This window comes from Pleurodeles waltl, chromosome 6, assembly GCF_031143425.1.
Source record: "Pleurodeles waltl isolate 20211129_DDA chromosome 6, aPleWal1.hap1.20221129, whole genome shotgun sequence".
In the NCBI taxonomy this organism is placed as follows: Eukaryota; Metazoa; Chordata; class Amphibia; order Caudata; family Salamandridae; genus Pleurodeles; species Pleurodeles waltl.
Window position 1 is genome coordinate 240,105,445 of NC_090445.1, and position 22,270 is coordinate 240,127,714.

Consider the following 22,270-nt stretch of genomic DNA (forward strand, 5'->3'; position numbering starts at 1 on the left):
TGGGTATGTCCCAGTAAAATGCCCAAAATTGTGTTGAAAAATTGGGTTTTCTGATTCAAGTCTGCCTGTTCCTGAAAGCTGGGAAACTGGTGAGTTTAGCACCGCAAACACTTTGTTGATGCCATTTTCAGGGGGAAAACCACAAGCCTTCTTCTGCAGCCACTTTTTCCCATTTTTTTGAAAAAAACAAAATTTTCACTGTATTTTGGCTAATTTCTTGGCCTCCTTCAGGGGAACCCACAAAGTCTGGGTACCTCTAGAATCCCTTGGTTAGCTTATGTGGACAAAAAGTTATGAGGGCCTAAGCGCGAACTGCCCCAAATAGGCAAAAAAAGGCCTGGCACAGGAGGGGGAAAAGGCCTGGCAGCGAAGGGGTTAAATACCTTGTACAATAAAAAACGGACAGAACTAGCATTGAAGTAAAGACCGAAAAGCATGGCGTCCAACTTTCAACGTGTGAAAACAAACAGTGAACTAACCATAACAAAGGGGGGGGAATGTAGCCATAGTGGACAAGGTAACCGCTGTGATATATGTATAAAAAGAGGGAACGAGCACCTGGAAATGTATTTACCTAATGTATTCGCAGAACGAAAGAGTGGGGTCCAGAAAGAGTGTGGACGCAGCTACTGGTTGGTTAGATGCCTTGTAAAACAAAAAAAGGACAAGACTAGCACTGAGGTAAAGACTGAAAAGCGTAGCGGAGATCTTTTAACATATCCCAAAGTGGGAAATGCACCAAGAGGAAGGAGAAATCCCTCTTAGAGCGAAACAACATATTTGCAGAGACTGAGTTGGGAAAAATACTATCTCCGTATTAAAGCTGTGTGGGTAGACGGCCTAATAGGTGATTGAATGTCCATAATGGCACGCAATTGTTCGGCGAAAAATTCATAAGGGAATTAACATTGAAGAATCCCAAAGCATAAGAGACATGAAGACATAAATTAATCCCTCTCAGAGTGAAATAATGTAATTGCAGAAAAGGAGTTAGGATAATTAATAACTCCGTACCAAGGCCGTGTGGTTAGACAGCCTAATAAGTGATTGAATGTCCATCTTAGCACGCAGTTGCTGGGCAGATAATTCAAAAGGGAAATTAAGTTGATGGATCCCAAAACATAAGAGACATGAAGATATAAAAAAATATAAAGACAGCACTTTGATTAAGGAATAAGCTGTCCCATTAGTGGATGGCAACACACAGCGGGCTGTGTAGTTCGACACTAGTGTGTACAAAATGGGACGTCACAAGTAAGACTGGCTAGTGGTGGCCAATAGACCATAGTGGTAGTCAGAATGAGGCAAAGAAGACCACACATGCTAGTCGGAACACACCAATAGGGTTGAGTCAGTGCTGTACCAAGTGATAAAGATGTTAGTAGCGAGCATGGTGTACACTAGTAAAAGCAGGAACAAAGATGGTAGGAGGGCCCAAGAGTGGTTTGAGACGCAAACATAGTAGATACATAGAGATCAAAAGGTTACAAACAGATCCCAGTAACACACTGGTGCCATGCAAGGTACTGATGGTTCAGGATGGATACAATGAAACAAAAAATAAGACTGTTCATGATCGAAGTCAGTGTTGTAAAACATCAAAAGGTAATGCTAAACAGAACATATATTATTTTATATTTCACTGTCAGCCTAGCTAAGTCACCTGATAAATTGTGACATGTAATAGACCAATCATGTGTGATCGTAATCAATGTTGTGAAACATCTTAACGAGGCTTACTAAGCAAGGTATGTATTCCACTGGCAACCTAGCTAGAAGCTTTACATATTGTTACATACATTGAACCAGTCATGCTTAATGTTCTCACAGAAACACGTGTAATTCCCTGTCCATGTTGAGGCCTATGTCCACTGCACGTAGTTTAATGATCTATTTAGCCTCACATTTTCTAAGTTTAGCAACCATGTCACCAACTCTTACGTCATTAGTGATACGTGTAATTCCATGGAATCTAATACCAACCATCTCTGATCTCGCATGTACAGAGTTATAGTGGGTCACCAAGGGATAATTGAGGTTGTTATTTCTGATAGCTCCGATATGTTCCTGAATGCGTTCTTTCAGAGGACAAATAGTACTGCCCACATAGATCAAACCACAGTTACAGACAATACAATAAACTGTGAATTTGCTGTTACAGTTAATGAACTACTGTATATAGTACACGTGCAGAGTTGCATCAGAAATCCCCCAGCTTGTCCATGGCAAATTGACAAACATTACAACATGTACATTTTTTTAAAAATTACAGGTTGGAGGGGTAAGCAATTGGTGGTTTGGACAGAGCCTATTTCTTAGGGTTGTCCCACGTCTATACGTGATTTGAGGTGTACTATTGACAAATTTGAGCAATGTTTTGTCTAACCGAAGCAAATGCCAGTGGCGTTTTAAGAAGCAGTGTATCGCAGAGCTCTGTGCAATATATCTAGTGATCATGGTCGTATACCTATCTTTAGACCGCTTGCCAGTCCTGTGGGTCACCAGGGAATCCCGTGAAGTGTTCATGATCCTAGTTTTAGCTTTAGATAAAACCAGGTCAGAGTACCCCCTTAGTTGGAAACGGTGTTCGACTAAAGCCAACTCCTGTGCAAACACAAGGTCATTGCTACAATTCTGTCGTACTCTAATAATTTCTCCTAATAGTATAGCATTGATCTGGGAATACGGATGTGTACTGCGCGCATGTCAGGCGGAGTTGTAATGCAGTAGACTTACTGTAGAGTCTAGACATGATTTTGGAACCCTCATTGCACAGGGTGAGATCAAGAAACTCTATTTGTTTCACGTTAATGTGTTGGGTGAATCGTATATTACATTCATTACAATTGAGTTGATTAAACAGCAGTTCAAATTTCTTGGTGCCCCCTGTCCAAATTATGAAAGTATCATTAATGTATCTTCCCAAATACAAGATGTGATCTGATAATTCATGAGGACAGGATGACCATAGATGGTGTTTCTCAAAATGACCCTTAAAAAGATTGTCATATGAGGGTGAAAATTTGGCTCCCGTCCTGTATCTGCTTGTACCACTTTCCATCATGTAAAAATACATTGTTTTCCAAGACCGGTCTGGAGAGTTCAATCAACATCTCTGTGTGTTCAAACAAGGTGGCATCCCTAGCGTAAAGAGTGGAGGTGAGAACAGACATGCCCATTTATAATAGAATACAAGTATACAGAGAATTAACATCAAGTGTGACAAAGCAACAGTCGGTTGTCCAATTAATGTCCTCCAACTGGCATAATAAGTGCTTAATGTTATTGATGTAAGATGGTAAATTCTGTACTAGTGGTTGGAGATATACATCAGTGAATTCAGAAATGTGTTCAGTAGAAGAGCCTATGCTTGAAATGATGGGCCACCCTAGTGGAAATAAACCTGGTTTCTGTACCTTAGGTAAGATATAGATGCATGGTGCATGTCGTGTTGTTTTTAGCATGTATCTATATTCCAAATCCGTAATGATGCATAAGTCTTGTCAATGTGTCCATTTCTCACTAACGATGTTGGTGATAAAGCTAAGAGGATTGGCGTTAAGCTTAATGTATGCTTGGCAAACAGCAAGTTGTCTATTGTTTTCAGTGATGTAATCAGTACGATTCATGACCACCACATTTCCTTACTTGTCAGCCTCACGAATGACCAAGTCAGTGTTCTCGCTCAGTTCTTTTAGGGCTGTAAACACACTGCTGTTCAAATTGGTCGTCATAGTTTTATTTTTATTCTTAGTGATGTGTTTATCCTCTAATTTATAAAGGTTTTGGGTAACAACCTTGTCAAATAGACCAATTAAGTTGTCTGCTGGAAGTGCAGGCATGAAAGAGGACTTCGGTCTTAGGCCACAGTGTAAACCTAAATTAGGAGTGATGTTGTGATGTATTAATAAATCTTCCATGGATGGTGAGTCTGTCTGTTCGAGGGACATCAATAAGTGAATATCATGGATGTCCCAATGGTTCTATTGCTGGCGGATGCAGATGATGTAGGAGGAACTGTGTGTGAAGGTTGTTCCTCAAAGAGTTTTTTTAAGCTTTAAATGCCTCACAAATTTGTACAGATCAACATGTATTTGAGCATAGTCGAGAGATGAAGTAGGACAAAAACCTAGCCCCATGCGAAGTGTTCACTCGTGAGTTGCAGATCTGACAGGTTGACAATTTGTACATCATCACTAGCAGTGTCTGGTACATCCAACAAAATGTTAGAGGCTGCCATCAGTTCCTTTGATTGTGGGTCACTGATCTTGTTACCATCCTTTCCCCTGTGTTTGTTGTGCCTCCCCTTACTGCCTCATCTCGTCTTTTGGCATTTCCCCCTGATTTATTGTAATTCAATCTTTGTCCCTGTCTGAATCATTCTAGTTCTTCTAAAAAATTAAAAAATTAAATTAAAAAAAAGGTGTGCCCCCTGATGTTACATCATGTGTCCCTGAAGCGCTGTCCAGTGCTCCACTGCCCCCACTGGAAATGCTAGAAACATCAGTTGCACTAGCAGAGGCAGAGTTAGAGTTCCCTCCCTTGGGATCCGTTTGCAAATGTCCCAGTACTCTAATGTCATCATATTCACGAGCAAAAGTGAATACTCTGCTGTTATGATAATCATTATCATCTCTTCTGAGTTTCTTGATTTCTTTAATATGTAACTGCTGTGCTACAAGGATGTCCTTCATAATTTTGTAATATTTCTCTGTAGCCTCTGGTAACTTTAGACTCTTGATTTCTTGTACTACTTTAGATATATCTGATAGTAGTGTCTACCTTCTTCTCTCAGCCTGTTTGATCAAAATATTGATCACGCCAAAAAAAGGATGAAAGAATCAACTCCTCCCATTCCCCTAAGAGGTCAGTGTCAAGGTCATCAAACAATGGAAAAATGATAGCCCAGATTCCACGGGGGCTCTGCTTCAGTTCCAAGTATCTTTTAAGTGTGGTGGCATTCCCCCTTTTTGAAAGTTCTTGTTGTCTAAGTTGTTCCAATCTCATGAATTTTTGCTTAAGCCCTTCTTGTACAGGATTTTTCTCCTGAACAACTGATGTTTTCATAGAAAAAAGTTCTGCTGCCAACTTATCTCTAGCATCCTCGAAAAGCGCTATGTTTGATGGGTATAAATTTAAGCAAGTCAGATACAGTGTTCCACAATTTGTAGAAAAAGGAGTGCACCTCACCACAATTAATATACAAAGAAGAATACGGGTAGTAGTGGTCAAATGGGTGCAATTCCTATGAGTTATCCGAAGTACAAACACTTATAATTAAAGTTAGGAACAGTCCGCATAAAGTAAAGCACGGTGCTGAACGGTAGTGTATGCCTTACTACCCGAAAGCATAAATTGGTGCCCACAAAGTGACACCATATATATGATACTAGAAATACTGCAGCAGTTCCAAGCAGTCCATAATAACAAAGCCACCCAGGTGAGTTTGGCTGTAGTGAGTTCTATTTATTGTAGGTGTGGACATTCAATGTGGCAAGATGAGTATGGTCCAACAATCACAGCCAGCACGTGTTTCGTCACACTTGTGACTTTTTCCAGGCTGTAAAAATACATAGAAGTATGTATGATAAACCTAATACACAAGAGTGGAGGATCATAGCATAACATCCCCAAATATAGAAAAATATATTGGTGTAATGTCCGTCAAAAGAAGGGGGAGATGGTAGAGAACCCCTGCAAGCAAAAGAGCGAGCCAAGTGATCATAAAACATGCAATTAGTTTGTGATAGAAACTAAGACCAGTAAAAAGTGTGAATACAAAAAGAAAAAACGTGCAAGCCAAACACACAATTATGAGGGCCGACCCATCTTCCGTCAGGTAAGTAAGACATGCAAAGATAGACGCGATCTGCCAAAACCAAAGTGGATGGAGTTAATCGACTAAAGTGATCCATGAAAGGTGCTGATACTTGCTAAAATGATCTCAGCGAGATATCCTAAGCAACCGAACCAGAAAGTCAAGGAAAAGAGTAAGAAAATACCGTACCTAGCTAAGTAAAAGATGTAAAAGTCATGAAAGCATCATCAAGCTCATAGGTAAGAGCACTCCAGTGTCTAAAACAAAACATGTAACACCAGAGTCAAAAACGGAAAAAAGAGCCTCAGTGAGAAGTATGTGTAGATGAGCAAAAAACTACTCACCTCACTACTGCTAAATGTGACAAAAGGTAAATAAGAAACCGGTCACTAATTCATGTGACAAAAGCAAATGCTAGTCCGTAATGAAAAAATAACCATGATAAGTATGAACCCGGAGGGGAGGGACAAAAAGAGAAATCAGGGTAAAGTAAATATATCAACGACTAAGTAGTGATTAATGTCAAACGAGAAGAAAAGGGGCCTAATAGTAATAATGTGAAAAAAACAGGACAAAATTCCAAAGGTATTCCCATCTGCCAGTATAGAGTGGGTATGTGTGTGCATATTAATGAAGAAGTAACAAAAAAATCCAGAGCCATAATCTGGCCAAAAGTCCGCAATGCTAATACAGAAACATAAAAGGGTAAAAAAAATATTTAAAAAAATAAAAAGTGTGTACAAAATAAAAAAAAGTCCTAAAACACCATGGTGGAATGGTCACCACCAAAGAACTGTAAAAGAGCAGTTCCAGAGATTGTGAGAAATCTCCTAAACACATCAAGGGTCCCGTATCTGGTAAAATACTCATGTGTGTGGCTAGAAGTAGAAATCAGTGCACAGCCGAACATTAGGCAATCCAGAACCACATGGTTAATAAAGCGGCTGCATATGTAAACCCCCGAAAATGGAATGTATTGGCACAAACCAAGCGAATATTGCTGACAATTCACTAAAACTAGTCAAATGAAACAGTAAACAAAATGCAAGAGAGGGGGGAATAACGTAGACGCAGCGGACAAGGTAACCGCTATGATATATATGCATAAAAAGAGGGAACGAGCACCTTGAAATGAACTTACCTAATGAATCCGCAGAACGAAAGAGTGGCATCCAGAGAGTATGTGGATGCCGCCCAAGTCAGTTAAATACCTCGTAAAACAAAAAACGGACAGGACTAGCATCAAAGTAAAGACCGAAAAGCGTGGTGTCCATCTTTCAACATGTCAAAACAAACAGTAAACAAACTGCACGGGGGGGGGGGCTAACGTAGACATAGCAGACAAGATAACCGCTATAATATATGTATAAAAAGAGGGAGCGAGCACCTGGAAATGAATTCACCTAATGTATTCGCAGAACGAAAGAGTGGCTTCCAGGAAGAGTGTGGAAGCAGCAACAGGTCAGTTAGATGCCTCGTAAAACAAAAAAAAGGACAAGACTAGCATCGAAGTAAAGACCGAAAAAGCGTAGCGGCGATCTTTCAGCGTATCCCGAAGTGGAACATGCACCAAGAGGAAGGATAAATCCCTCTTAGAGCGAAACAACATAATTGCAGAGAGAGAGAGTTGGGGAAAAATACTATCTCCGTATTAAAGTCGTGTTGGTAGACGCCTAGTAGGTGACTGAATGTCCATAATGGCACGCAATTGCTCGGCAGAAAATTCATAAGGGAATTAACATTGAAAAATCACAAAGCATAAGAGACATGCAGATATAAATTAAGCCCTCTAAGAGCGAAATAACAGAATTGCAGAAAAGGAGTTGGGACAATTAATAACTCTGTACAAAGGCAGTGTGTGTGTGTGTAGATGTCCTCATAGCACACGTTGCCTGGCAGATAATTCAAAAGGGAAATTAAATTGATGGATCCCAAAGCATAAGAGACATGGAGAAAAATATAAATACAGCACTTTGATTAATGAATAAGCTGTCCCATTAGGGGATGGCAACACACAGTGGGCTGTGTAGTGCAAAACTACTGTATACAAAATGGGATGTCACAAGTGAGAATGGCTAGTGGTGGCCAATAGACCATCATGGTAGTCAGAATGAGGTCAAGAAGATGCACATGCTAGTCGGAACATACCAATAGGGTTGAGAGTCAGTGCCGTACTAAGTGATAAAGATGTTAGTAACAAGCATGGTGTACGCTAGTAAAAGCAGGAACAAAGATGGTAGGAGGACCCAAGAGGAGTTTGAGATGCAAACATAGTAGATACATAGAGATCAAAAGGTTATAAACAGATCCCAGTAACACACTAGTGTCATACAGGGTACTGATGGATAAGGATGGATACAATAGAACAAAAAACAAGACTGTTCTTGATCGAAGTCAGTGCTGTAAAACCTCAAAAGGTAATGCTAAACAGAATATATATTTTTATATATTTCACTAGCATCCTAGCTGTCACCTGATAAATTGTGACATGTAATAGACCAACCATGTGTGATTGTAACCAATGTTGTGAAACATCTTAAAGAGGCATTACTAAGCAAAGTATGTATTCCACTGGCAACCTAGCTAGAAGCTTTACATATTGTTACATACATTGAACCAGTCATGTGTGATGTTCTCACAGAAACACATGTAATTCCCTTTTTGTGTTGAAACCTATGTCCACTGGACATATTTTATGATCCATTTAACCTCACATTTTCTAAGTTTAGCAACCATGTCACCACCTCTTAAGTCATTGGTTATACGTGTAATTCCATGGAATCTAATATCACCTCTGATCTCACATGTACAGAGTTATAGTGGGTAGCCAAGGGATAATTTGGGTTGATGTTTCTGATAGCATTCTTTCAGAGGACGAGTAGTACTGCCCACATAGATCAAACCACATTTACTGACAATACAATAAACTGTGAATTTGCTGTTACAGGTAATGAACTGCTGTATATGGTACACATGTGTAGAGTTGTATGAGAAATCCACTAGCTTGTCCATGGCAAATTGACAAACATTACAACATGTACATTTTTTTTAAACGTACGGGTTGGAGGGGTAACCAATTGTTGGGCTGGTCACATGTGTTCGAACCAATGTAGCTAAGACAGAGCCTATTTCTTAGGGTGGTCCCTTGACTATATGGGATTTGAGGTCTACTGTTGACAAATTTGTGCAATGTCTTGTGTAACAGAAGCAACTGCCAGTGGCGTTTTGAGATGTGGTGTATCGCAGAGCTCTGTGCATTATATCTAGTGATCATGGTCGTATACCTATCTTTAGACTGCTTGCCAGTCCTATGGGTCAAAAGGGAGGGAATCCCGTGAAGTGGTCATGATCCTAGTTTTAGCTTTAGATAAAACCAGGTCTGAGTACCCCCTTAGTTGGAAATGTTGTTTGACTACAGCCAACTCCTGTGCAAACACAAGGTCATTGCTACAATTCTGTCACACTCTGGTCATTTTTCCTAATGGTATAGCATTAATCTGGGTAGATGGATGTGCACTGCATGCATCTAGACATGATTTTGGAACCCTCATTGTACTGTTCAGCACCATGCTTTACTTTATTTGGACTGTTCCTAACTTTAATTATAAGTGTTTGTACTTTGGATAACTCATAGGAAGTGCACCCATTTGACCACTGCTACCCGTATTCTTTTGTGTATTTTTTTTGTGAGTGGACTGGTGATATGATTTCTTGGTTATGGTTTCCCAATGTTGTAAAAATTGCTTTAAACAAAGAGAAACATACAACTATTTATGTTTAAAGTTTAACGCTTAACCCCCTACAACTACACATTTATATCTAATACACAAAGAAAACTTGGTAGCCTTTCAAACCAGACAACTACCTATCAGATACAAAAGAATGAAGGGAGGATAAAATATAAATAAATACTGAAATACATAAAGACTTTCAAACTAAAAAAAAGGCACACTTGAAATAAATATCTACACACAAAAGTATAGTCTAAAATATGCACAAGTAAAGATGCATCCTTGTGTTGATCTACTGTTGGTGTGATGCTGTAGGAGTAGTTCCTTACTGTTGCATAGATGCCAGTGTGGGAAATGACAAATGAGGGAAGTGCCTTATCTGTGAGGATGTCCAGCGTAGAACCGCAAATTCTAGGTTAGGACATAGGTCTATACTCACCTGCCTCGGACTACACTAAGGGCCTCATTATGAGTTTGGCGGACGGAAAAGGCAGCCCGCCAAACTCTTGCGTTCAGGAGACCGCCAGTGCAGTCTCCTTCCCGCTGCCCCTATTATTAGTTTCCTGCAGGGTCAGCGGGCAGGGCCCAGCAGGATGCACACAACATTGGTGCAGGCTCATAATACGGCCAGCGGCAATGCAGTTGCGCATCCAGTGCACCAGCACTCATCACGGCAATCACTGTCTGCAAAGCAGACAGTGATATGGCGACGGATCTGGCCAGGGGGCCCCCCACACTGCCCATGCCAAGTGCATGGGCAGTGCGGGGCTTCCCTGGAGCCTCCGGAACCAAGTCTCCACCAGCCTTTACATGACAGTAAAACCGCCATGTAAACGCCAGCTGAGAAAGGGGTCGTAATCCCCAGGGCAGTGCTGCATGCATTGCTGCCCTGGCAGATTGGGACCACCAGCACCGCCAGGCCATTGGATGGCCAAAACTTGGCGGTGCCTGCGGTCCAACTGTGGCCGAACCACCACGGTCATAATGGGGAGGCCAGACCGCCACTGCGAGTCTGGCGGTCCCAGGACTGCCACACTTGTAATAAGGGCCTAAGTGAAAGGTCTGACAAAGAGGGCATTACTGCTGATTTACCTGTTATTAATTTCAGAAGCAGAGCTCTTAAGTTTTCAAAATTCGTAGGAGTAATAATTATCATATTTGACATTAACGCAAGAAGTGATGTAAACAGCATTTTTATTATCTGTCTAGTAAGCTTTTACAGTATGTTTAGGAGACAAGCTAACAATTCAGTAAAATCGAAGAAGAGACATTTGCCCACTGTTTACGGCAAACTAAAGGTGTTTAGCTTCACGGCATACATCAGTTCAACACAACAGGTGAGTTGAGTTTGTCATGAATTCATCTAGTTTAATCACATGAATTACTGGAATTACTGAAATTAACAACTTAAATCTCAATCAATTAACTTTTCAAGGAGGACATACGTCTGGAGGATCTTTCAGTAATCGTAATATTTCAGACCATTCTGCTAAATCTTCTGTGACCTTTCCATGCTTGTAGATTTAATGTGTAGTTCTTCGGCCACTGCCCATTCAAGGAATTATTTTCCCCGACTTTTATAGGGAGGCAGAAATTTGCTTTTCTAATGTATAGCTATCCGGCAGTTGGTCAGCACTATGTCCAGAAATATATATGTTATATTCATCTGACTACTCTTCTTTGCAGGATAATTAGTTAACAGACATGTTTCATTGTTCGGGCCAATAAACTGCCTGTCACTGATTTCAGAGCGTTCACTACTTTATTGTTTTACAGATGGGCAATCCAATACCATTTTTTTACGTCTGCCTCTAGGTCTCGACATTTGTTACAGGAAGCATTAATATCAGTATATATTTTAGCTAACTTTTGTGGGGTGAGGTATATGCTATTTAAGTAATGAAAATGTGTCGGCTTAAATGTAGCTTTCATTTATCTTTAACTTGTTCACATCACAGGCTTTTACGTATCCAATTTTTTTTTTTTTAATTGGCCTAGACATTTGCCTGCGTATTGGTGTTTAACATATGTCACATCAGTTTGTTTATCTTGTGTTAATACCTTATATAGATTGGTTAATTCGCATTATATGAGTATTAGCAGGGACTTTAGGAAAGGTGTCCCAAAGAACTATGGCCGTAAGTGCTATTTTAGCATGTTGCAAAAATGACCCTTTACTCACACCAAACATTTCTTGTGCTTCCTCAAGTGTAATAAATATATTATTGCTAAGGTATGAAAGAAATGGCGGCTGGATTACCTGGCGCACACACTCCGTATCAAATATATCAAACATAACAGTACAGTAAGTCCTTGGTATAGTAAGTGGGTGCTCAAAGATGAAGAAAAGACACCAGTTCTTCTCCAGTGAGGACAAAGTTCAAATACATAAAAGATATCTTGAGCACTCCAACAACAAATAATCAGTCCCTCTGTGTTTAGTCTTGTGTTGTTTATTACTAAAACAGCCACCAATAAATCTCTGTCATTTCCATGACACACTAGCCAACACATGATTTGTCTCTGGGGGTTATTACACCAATAGACTTCACCAGGGCTAGAACAATAATGAATACACAATTCAATTTTGGGTACGACTATTACATATTGAACCACCGACCTAGTCCATGTGACAGAAAACACAATAGAAGGTGTAATAGTCTCAATAGTCCAAATATGGAACAAAATTGCCCAAAAAGCCATTTTCAATGTATATAGTGAAACATTTATCATCATAACAGTCCAATGATTGAGAAGTGACTCAAGGTTCATAAATTCATGTCACTGTCTTCCTACATATTAATGTGCCCACTTTGCATGTCCCCTCTCTGCCAGTTCCATCCACCGCCAACGGTCTTTTCTATACACAAGGTGGGTTCTCCATCATGGACCATCTGCAATGTGTGCTGCAGGTGATGTTTTTGAGCGCCTTCTGTAGCTTCTAGTCTATGCTCTTTGGGACATTGCTGGGGTCCTGTGCAGTTGTGCTTTGTCCCATCTTTGAAGCAATTCCCAGACCTCTGCACGGTTAGAAAAGGTGGCTCCTATCTTCAGAGAGGATTATCAGTTTTAAGCACATATTTTATTCCCATCATTCTCAGTTATGGCTTCACTTTAACAAAGGCATTGCATTTAGATCTTTCTTGTACAGTTAGGGCCTATTACTGTCTTGTGATTTTCATACTGTACACTCATGCCTACAATCAATCAATCATAGGATTTATAAAGCGCACTACGTACCCGTGAGGGTTTCAAGGCCTGGGGGGGGGGGGGGTGGCTTTTGTTACTTGTCGAAGAGCTAGGTCTTGAGGAGTCTTCTGAAGGTGAGTAGGTCTTGAGTCTGTCGCAGGGTGGTGGGGAGGGTGTTCCAGGTTTTGGCGGCGAGGTATGAGAAGGATCTGCCGCCTGAGGTCTTCGGATGCGGGGGACGACGGCGAGGGCGAGGTTAGTGGAGCGGAGCTGACGGGTGGGGGTGTAGAAGCTGAGTCTGTTGTTTAGGTAGGGTGGTCCGGTGTCTTGGAGCGCTTTGTGAGCGTGGGTAAGAAGCTTGAAAGTGATCCTTTTGTCCTCGGGGAGCCAGTGAAGGTTTCTCAGGTGGTGGGAGATGTGGCTGTGGTGGGGTACGTTGAGGATCAGCCGGGCGGAGGCGTTTTGGATGCGTTGGAGTCGTAGTAGGTCTTTTGCTGGGATGCCTGTGTAGAGTGCGTTGCCGTAGTCCAGCCTGCTGCTGACGAGGGCCTGTGTCACTGTTCTTCTTGTTTCTGTCGGGATCCACTTGTAGATACTGCAGAGCATGTGGAGTGTGTTGTAGCAGGAGGAGGAGACTGCGTTGACCTGTTTAGACAAGGTGAGGGAGGAGTTGAGGATGAAGCCCAGGTTGCGAGCGTGGTCCGACGGTGTCGGTGGGGTTCCTAGTGCGGTGGGCCACCAGGAGTCGTCCCAGGCGGAGGGGGTGGGTCCGAGGATGAGGACCTCCGTCTTGTCCGAGTTCAGTTTCACACGGCTGTTTCTCATCCGTTCGCCAATGGATTTCATTCCCTCGTGGAGGTTGGTTTTGGCGGTGCGCGGGTCTTTGGTGAGTGAGAGGATGAGCTGGGTGTCGTCGCGTAGGTGAGAATGTTGAGGTTGTGTTGTCGGGCCACTTGTGCGAGGGGGGCCATGTAGATGTTGAACAGCGTCGGGCTGAGGGATGAGCCTTGGGAGACGCCGCAGATGATGTCGGTGGCTTCGGAGTGGAAGGGGGGGGGAGGCGGACTCTCTGGGTTCTGCCAGAGAGGAATGAGACAATCCAGTCGAAGGCTTTTCCTTGAATTCCGGTTTCGTGGAGGCGTGATTTCAGGGTGCGGTGGCAGACGGTGTCGAAGGCGGCAGATAGGTCCAGGAGGATGAGGGCTGATGTTTCGCCGTTGTCCATTTGGCGTCTGATGTCGTCTGTGGCGGCAAGAAGGGCGGTTTCAGTGCTGTGGTTTCGTCTGAAGCTGGACTGGGAGGGGTCTAGGATGCCGTTGTCTTCGAGGTGGCTGGTTAGTTGTGTGTGGACGATTTTTTCAATCACCTTTGCTGGGAAAGGGAGCAGCGAGATTGGTCGGAGGTTCTTGAGGTCGTTGGGGTCTGCTTTGGGCTTCTTGAGGAGGGCGCGGATTTCGGCGTGTTTCCATTTTTCAGGGAATGTCGCTGTTTCGAAGGAGATGTTGATGACCTTCCGTAGTTGGGGGGGGCGATGGTGGAGTCGGCTTTGTTGTATACGTGGTGGGGGCAGGGGTCTGACGGAGATCCTGAGTGGATGGAGTTCATGATCTTGCGTGTCTCTGTGTCGTTCACGTTGGTCTAGGAGGTCAGGTGGTTTGCACATGTGGAGTGTTCGGGGTTGGGGTCTGGCGTGGGAGTGGCGTCGAAGCTGTCGTGGATGTCTGTGATCTTCCGGTAGAAGAAGGTGGACAGTGCGTTGCAGAGTTCTTGGGATGGAGGGATGTCGTTGGCGCTGGGGTTGGAGAGTTCTTTAACGATGCTGAAGAGCTCTTTGCTGTCATGTGTGTTGTTGTCCAGGCGGTCTTTGAAGTGGGATCGTTTGGCTTGTCTGATGAGTTGGTGGTGCTTGCGGGTGGCGTCCTTGTGGGCTGTGAGGCTGTCAGGTGTGTGTTTGAGGAGCCATTCCTTTTTTAGCTTCCGGCAGTCGCGTTTGGAGTTTAGGAGCTCGTCGGTGAACCAGGTGGCTTTTCTTCTGGCTTGGTTGTCAGTGGGTTTTTTTAATGGCGCGAGGGTGTTGGCGCAGTCGTTGATCCACAGGGTGAGGTTGTGGGCGGCGGTGTCTGGGTCGGTGGAGTCGGGGGTGGGTTCTGGGCGAGGGCGTTGGTAAGCTGGTCTTCCGTAACTTTGCTCCAGCATCGGCGGGGTGGTTGTTGGGTGTGATGGTACTCGGTATGTTTCTTGTAGGTGAAGTGGATGCAGTGGTGGTCGGTCCAGTGGAGTACGGTGGTATGGTTGAAGGTGACGTGGGCGCTTGAGGAGAAGATAGGATCAAGCGTGTGGCCGGCGATGTGGGTTGGTGTGTTGGCGAGTTGTCTGAGGCCGTGGTTGGTGAGGTTGTCGATCAGAGTTTTGGAGTTGGTGTCGTTGTTGTTCTCCAGGTGGCAATGTAGGTCCCCGAGGAGGATGTAATCCGTTGAGGTGAGTGCGTGGGTGCTGGTGAGGTCGGCGAGGGATTCGCTGAATGGTGCTCGTGGTCCGGGGGGTCTGTAGATGAGCGTTCCTCTGAGAGTGGTGTTGGGGTCGGTGTGGATGCGGAAGTGTAGGTGTTCGGCGGACTTGAGGGAGTCGTCAGTGTGGGTGTCGACCTTGAGGGAGGATTTGTGGGCGATGGCTATGCCTCCTCCGATTCCGTTGTTGCTGTCCCTACGGATGATCTTGTAGCCGTCCGGGATGGCTATTGCGATGTCGGGCGCCAAGTAGTTGTTCCACCAGGTTTCGGTCAGGAAGGCTACGTCTGGGGCAGTGGAGTCGAGCAGGTCCCAGAGCTCGTTGGCATGCTTGCGTGCAGAGCGGGTGTTGAGGAGTATGCAGTGGAGGTGGTTAGTTTCGTTCTTAGTTGGTTTCGTTGTTCTGTCGCAGGTGAATCTGCAGGTGCGGCATGCAGAGGGTCCGTGGGTGTTCCTTGGTGAGGGCTGGGAGCATGCTGTGATGCGGCCGGGATTGAGGGCGTTGAGTTGGTCGGCCGTGTAGCGGCGTCTGGAGGTGCAGGGGTCTTGCAGACCGGGGGGTGGCATTGGGCACGGTCCAGGCACGGACGGCGCAGACGGGCTAGCCTTTGGCGCGCCAGCAGCGCAGCCGTACTGCGGCTGCCATAAGAGGAGGGGAGGGTGGGAGTGGCAGCTGGGAGGCTGGAGGGCTTGTCCTATGACAGGGCTGGGGGGTGGGGCCGCAGGGGACGCAGTGGCGGGAAAGGGAACAAGAAAACGGTGAGAGAAGGAGGAGGGAGGCGGGAGGGGCCGCAAGGGACGCAGCGGCGGGAAAGGGAATGAGAAAACGGTGAGAGAAGGAGGGGGGAGGTGGGAGGGGCCGCAAGGGACGCAGCGGCAGGAAAGGGAACGAGAAAACTGTGAGAGAAGGAGGGGGGGAGGCGGGAGGGGCCGCAAGGGACGCAGCGGCGGGAAAGGGAACGAGAAAACGGTGAGAGAAGGAGAGGGGAGGTGGGAGGGGCCGCAAGGGACACAGCGGTGGGAAAAAAGCAAAGGGGGGACGGGCAAGGAGGTGGCGCGTAAGGCGGAGCGGGGAGCGACCTACCTGCAAGCAGGGTCAAAGGTTGCTCCCTGCTAGCGTGCCGCGGCTGCCATAAGAGGAGGGGAGGGTGGGAGTGACAGCTGGGAGGCGGGAGGGCTTGTCCTATAAGAGGGCTAGGGGGGGGCGCAGGGGACGCAGCGGCGGGAAAGGGAATGAGAAAACGGTGAGAGAAGGAGGGGGGAGGCGGGAGGGGCCGCAAGGGACGCAGCAGCGGGAAAGGGAACGGGAAAACGGTGAGAGAAGGAGGGGGGAGGCGGGAGGGGCCGCAATCGACGCAGCGGCGGGAAAGGGAATGGGAAAACGGTGAGAGAAGGAGGGGGGGCGGGAGGGGCCGCAAGGGACGAAGCAAAGGGGAAAAAGCAAAGGGGGACGGGCAAGGAGGTGACGTGGAAGGCGGAGCGGGGAGCGACCTACCTGCAAGCAGAGTCAAAGGGCATGCTATTCGATTGTGTCTCTTCTGATTCAAAAATATAGCAATAATTGCTTGAGCCAGAGCCCCAGGGGCAGAATCCGGGGCCCGGGCCCTATGTGCCCTTTCAATCAGAAAGCAAGGAGCAAGATCAGGCATTGCAAGTTTGTGTTTTTTTCAAGCCCTTGATTAACCCTTCTAGTGAGGCCACTTCGTATTGCTCTGGAAAACTAACAAATCTGAGGTTATTCCTCCAGGAATGCCTCTCTGCATCCTTGGCTCTGTCTTCCAGTTGTCTTGTTACTAGTTTCAGAACATCGACGAAGAGTCTCAACTCACATACCTTCTTGCAGTTTTCACCTCCACTTTTGTACTCTGTAGTTTTTCCATAATTTTCTTCACATCTGTGTGGAGCACGTTGACCTCTATCATGATTTAATTTTTACTCCGTTTTAGATGGATTCTTTGGAATTCTTAATTGGTTCCAGGATGTCATCCATCTTTGAGTGTTGTTCTGTTTGTGTGGCTGTCAGCCTATTGTAATCCCCCTTAACCATTCCCTGACAGCCAGCTGCATAAAGAATGATTTTATTGATTGTGTCTTGGTTATCTTATCTTGTTATATTCACAATCTGCTTACTTTATGAACTCAGAGTCCCCCAGCTCCAACGATCCAGTAGCTTGTTGTTTATCAGTAGCAGGCCACAGAGTAATGCAATATTATATCCTCCAACAGAGTGCAAGAACAATTAGGCGCAGAAGCAGTGGCAGACCTCAGTCCTATGGTCAGCATGGCAACTCTCGCAAGGACCAGAGCATTATGCCTTCAAATTCTAATATTCAAATAATTGTTGGCTAGAAGATAGTGTTTGCTTAAGGTTCCAAATGTGACCACTCCACAACTACAGTGAATCTCAGGGCTGGCAATGGACATGGTGGGAACACTCTTTCAGGTTAATTTGCTCTAAGGATAGGATAGGGCATCCATAATTGTTCTGCAATTACTTGCTCTGGGCCTAGGCTTCGGCAAAATAAACACAGCTTTCAGCTTATCATATGTTGTGACTCTGACTTTTAGCCAGACCTGTTTTTTGCAGCAAACAACCTAAAGCATGTAGAGATTTGTGGCTTTATTTTTCTCCATTATAAATAGAGAAACCAGGATTGTCTGAAAGTCACTCTTGTTACAAGGTGGTAATGGCAGCTAGAGAGGGAGAGCACTACTTTGGAGGCCTGGCAGATGAAGGCAAAGGACAAGAGGTAGCACTGCTCTTTACCTTAGTGAGGACTTGAAATGAGGTGGCTCCATCTAGATACTGGATACACCAGCTCTTATTGAGCCAGAGATTTTTGTTTTAGAAATTGTATATAGTGCAAACTTGGCCTAAGGGCATTCAAGTGCTTTACATGAACACTAGGTTATATTACACAAGGTCAGTTTTTTTTTTTTTGTAGGCATGGGTTGATTAAGTCATTGGACCTTGGTTCCCCAACTGCAAACCCAGCAGCTCTGGACATTTGGCCACATGGGATCCAGCCAGCTTCAGAGAAAGGTACTTACTTTGTCCTGGTGCAGTTTACCACCACTGGGACACGACCATTGATGCCTATGCATTGCCTGCTTTGTATTCAGAGCAGAAACCTGCAGGAAGTGAGAAAGGCCCTCATTTAGACTTCGGCGGACGAAACAGCCTGTCCGCCGAAGTTCCGAAGGAGAGGCTGCCGCCAACGTGGCTGCCTCCCCACCGGGGCCATTGCAAGTTTTCTGCTGGGTCAGCAGGCGGAACTCAGTTTGCGCCCACTGGCCCAGCAGGAAACGGCCTACAGCACTGTAATCGAACCGGCTGCAATGCTATAGTGCGTACCGGCAACCGATGACTCAAATAAAGCGGTGAGTTTTGCACTTATGCCTTGCAGCCTGCAAGCACCTCCTTGATGCCAACTCGTAACTCATTGAGATACATTACAATAGTTATAACTTGTGACCTGCAGATAATAGAAGGATCTGTGCAGCAAGCGCAGTAATCCAGTCAACAGTTTACACAAATACAAATCTGTTGCTTGTATGTTACATATTGTGCTTTACATCAGGAACATCAACCCTCTGTGCTATTTTATAAGGAGTCAAACTTGTAACTCAACTGCATACAGATTTCTCCAGAAAGTACATTAACTGCCAGAGTTATTTTACTGTTATGCCCTGGGAATTGCCGAGTATACAAAGATCTCTGCAGCAGGAAAAATAACCCATAAAATGGTTTTAAATGGGACCCTGGGAGTGGCCTCTTGAAAGGAGGTATGCCCCTCTTGTTATTTGGGCGAGTGGCGCAGGCCAGGAGTAGCTAGCTAAGGATTGGTTAGTTTGTAGGGAGGGGAGGAATTTCAGGGACAGTTGGCCACTGCACAGCATTCCAGGGGCAGTTAGGCGCGCTGTGGTCCTTTAGTGAGGCAGGGTTCGTAGAAAGTTCTTTTTCCTCCCTCCCATCCGTTATTTTCAGTTTCTTGCCATTATGGAAATGGTTTCAAGCTTGCTTTGTTGGTGTCAACTTTAAGGTTGGGCTTTACTTTGTTGCTTAAGGCAGGTGGCAGTCAAGCGGAGGGCTCACACACTAGGCCGGAAGGTTAGGGGCATTGCCAGGGGGCCTTGGCAGAAGGAGGCCAGAAGACTGAAGCTGGGGGCAGGTGCAAAAGGACAGGGAATGGAATGGAATGGAAGAGGGAACAGGGTGAATGATGAAATAAAAGGGGATATTTTGTATGTTTTAAGCAGTTTATAAGGGGGGCGGGGGGGTCACGATGACTCATTGTATTAGTGAGGTAGGGTTGTTGATGTTATTATGCGGTCTATAATGTTCAACTGCAACGTGCCCTAATAAAGCAGCCTTGTACACTCAATTGTGTCTCTGCTCCATCTTGCTGATGCAATTTGTGACTAATTTAAGAGATTTACTACTATTTACTATCCATGTTGTCAATTTCTTCAAGACGTTTAAAAAAATGCCTGAGTAGACTGCTTGACTCAGCTACTTAAGCCCCTGCTTTTGTAACTCGACCCCTTGCGACTCCATCCCAGTCTGTGGATTTATTCTAGGATCCCCCAAATTTGAGGATCCTAAAGTAATTTTTTCCCGCTCCAGTACTGATTTAAAGCAGGCTCAGGGTAGGCAAGTGACGAGCGTCAATGATTTGCCTGCTTGCAACCCAAAGCATGAAATGATGGCATGGCATGTTCTGCCTCGATGGGGCAGTACTGCTTATTTAGTTGGCACGTCTGCTTTGCATCTTATGGAGAGACAACGTCTTCAGCATTTTTCTGTAATTACCTACTGGGATCCCAGTGGTGGGGGCCATTTATGACTGCTCGGATGCACGACAGCAGGGTGGGAGGAATGGTACCATTTCAGAGTATTTTATTCTACGGTAGATCCCAGATTGGGGCGTGTGAATTTTACGGGGTCGGGGTGCACAGTTTTGTATTAATCTTTTAGGAAACCGACGACGGACTCCTTCGCAGATGTGGAAGGGGAGTAAGGGGGGAGGGATAAGAGGGCGTTGTTTACCCCCGCCGTCAAGGAAACTGCGCGATTACGGCGGTGGGGGACGTTGTCATTATTTTGTATTTAGATCAATCGAATTCCGAGCTTAAGGCATTTCACCCTTGGAGCATTACGCTATTCACCCCCGGTTAATTATAGAATGGGGGAATGGCGGGTTTCGTGTAGCATCCGTAATTGCACATTTTTTACCTGGCGCAGGTTCCAGGAGTGGAGTGCAAACGTCCTGATGGGCTGGGAAGGTAGGCTCTCTCTTTTGTTCTTCCTTTTCTTCAGCCTTAATGGAGAAGCGTCTAAGCGTCTCCCATGGCAACTGCAATTCTCTGAAGCGCCGCGCGGCTGTGTGTCCTTGTGTTGATGAGGAAGCACTCCGCATGCGTAAACCGTGGGCGCGCGCACGCTAGAAGATGATCACTGGAGTCCTCCCACAAAACGTTCGAGTGGAGCGCTCGTACGTACAGAGTTTGGAGGTATTGTGCGCGTGCGCGTGCGCCAAAGCAATAGTAGATCAGAGAACTCACAGAATTAAGATGTGACAACGTCCCCACACGGTTTCACGTTCGCTGGGCTCCCTGATTCACTTGTACACGGGGCAGTAGTCGGCTAGACTACGGAGAATTATGGTGAGTTTGAGATTTCATCCTAGGTTCACTATGGTCACGTATTCAGCTCACACCTGCCAACAATTTAGAAGAGGAAAATGGGAGAGTTTGGAAAAAAAATGGAGGAATGCATTTTCCCCTTTAGTGTCCTGCCTGAGTAGAATTTGATGAGGTATGCGAACTGAAAACATGGTGGTACCAATTGAAGCTAGGCTGACAGGTGGTTTAAATATGGCCAAAAAAAATTCTAGCATTCGCGTTAAGAATTTTTCAATTCTATTAAGGACACGGAGGTGAGGATTATGCTTCTCTTTCCATGCTTTATTTTTAACAGCAGCCAATGAAAACCATGGAAAACAAAAAACTACATATCCCAACACTTGATATGTCACGTGATGATCATAGAGGAGGAAGCCTATAAAGTGTTGCTTCACACCCAGCCACTCCTCTTTCTTTGTCCAATATTCGCAACAGACAAAGTCAAAGTCTTAAACATGAAACTTGTAAACGCAATCCTGAAAAAAGGAAGAACTGGAATCCAACTTGATTGGAAACTTGAACGGTGCCAGAATGGACCGAAATGTACTTCTCGTCATTTCCTAGGAAAAAAATAAATTTCAGGCCATAAAAACTGAACATCATAAAATTATACTTATATCTACTACTAAATAGGGTGGGTTAGCACTGAAATACAGTAAACTTGTACATGAACTTCATAGCAATACTATGTACCACAATATAACATATACAACAGTGCGGTGGGATAATCCTCGCCTCCGTGTCCTTAATAGAATTTTAAAATTCTTAACGCGAATGCTAAACATTTTTTTATTCTATGTCAGGACCGGAAGCTCCGATTATGCTTGTTCAAAGCTGATTCACAACCACCAATGCAATATCCACAATAGGTTTACTATATAAAGTTTTAAAAGTCGAAGGAGAAGACCAGTCTGCTGCCCTTGGAATGTCCTCTAAACGAGAACCCAAAGCAAAAGACTTTGAAGCCATAGCACCTCTGGAAGAGTGAGCACCTCTGGAAGAGTGAGCACCAAAACTAGAAACATCAATGCCTGCTTCATTCAGTAACCATCGCATCCATCTAGCAAGGGAGGCCGATGAAACAGGATGATAAGGCTTAACCAAGGTAATGAGCAATTGACCCCCCCATATCAGAACAAAACTCTTCTGTACTCACCTCTTAAGCTCTAAGGCACTGCACAACACATAGTTTGGGGTTGTCCACAAAACAGGGATAAGAAACAGACTTCAGATTGCATTTAGTTCTACGTGAAATAGAAAAAGTAACCCCATCAGGGGAAAAAACTCTCCCAGCCAAATCCAGAGCTCTAACATCTGAAACTCTCTTACATGAAATTAAA

The 22,270-nt window shown here is 44.8% G+C and overlaps 1 protein-coding gene across 7 annotated transcripts in view; it reads right to left on the minus strand.

Annotated features, from left to right (window-relative positions):
• Positions 1 to 20,705, minus strand: part of MARCHF10 (membrane associated ring-CH-type finger 10) — a 299,651-nt gene extending 278,946 nt beyond the window's left edge. For 6 of the 7 annotated variants that reach the window (XM_069237997.1, XM_069237995.1, XM_069237991.1 and 3 more), the window contains exon 1: positions 20,482 to 20,667. The gene's annotated coding sequence lies outside the window, so the exon portion shown is untranslated. Of the gene's footprint in view, positions 1 to 20,481 lie in introns of all 7 variants that reach the window. The other variant, XM_069237996.1, reaches the window with a different exon arrangement.
• Between the last annotated feature and the right edge of the window lie 1,565 nt (positions 20,706 to 22,270).